The following is a 957-nucleotide window of genomic DNA, read 5'->3' on the forward strand; positions in this document are numbered from 1 at the left end:
AATATTTTAAGTTTGGTGTGGTCAAAGCATAATCTTTTTGTTTTTCCATTACCATCAATGGCACCTAAGGCCGGAGAATCCTCTAGAAAAGGAAAAGGGAAGACAAAAGCTTCCACCTCCGAGTCATGGGAGATGGAAAGATTCATCTCCAAAAGCCATCAAGACCACTTCTATGATGTTGTGGCAAAGAAGAAGGTGATCCTTGAGGTCCCTTTCAAACTCAAGAAAAATGAGTATCTGAAGATCCGATATAAGATCCAAAGAAGATGTTGGGAAGTTCTTACAAACCCCATTCAACAAGTCGGAATCTTAATGGTTCAAGAGTTCTATGCCAATGCATGGATCACTAGGAACCATGATCAAAGTGTAAATCCGAGTCCAAAGAATTATCTCACAATGGTTCGGGGGAAATACTTAGATTTTAGTTCGGAAAATGTGAGGTTGGCATTCCACTTGCCCATGATGTAAGGAGATGAATGCCCCTACACTAGAAGGGTCAACTTTAATCAAAGGTTGGACCAAGTTCTTATGGACATATGTGTGGAAGGAGCTCAATGGAAAAGAGACTCCAAAGGCAACCCAGTTCAACCAAGAAGACTAGACCTCAAGCCTGTAGCTAGAGGATGGTTGGAGTTCATTCAACGCTCCAACATTCCCACTAGCAACCGATCTGAAGTTACTGTGGATCGGGCCATCATGATTCATAGCATCATGATTGGAGAGGAAGTAGAAGTTCATGAAGTCATCTCCCATGAATTCTACAAAATAGCCGAAAAGTCCTCCACCATGGCAAGGCTAGCTTTTCCTCATCTTATTTGCCATCTATGTTACTCAGCTGGAGTTATCATAGAAGGAGACATCCTCATTGAAGAGGATAAGCCCATTACCAAGAAGAGGATGGAGCAAGCAAGAGAGACCCTCCACGGATCTCAAGAGATGCATGAGGAAGCTCATCAT

Source organism: Arachis duranensis, chromosome 3, assembly GCF_000817695.3.
Source record: "Arachis duranensis cultivar V14167 chromosome 3, aradu.V14167.gnm2.J7QH, whole genome shotgun sequence".
Taxonomy (NCBI): Eukaryota; Viridiplantae; Streptophyta; class Magnoliopsida; order Fabales; family Fabaceae; genus Arachis; species Arachis duranensis.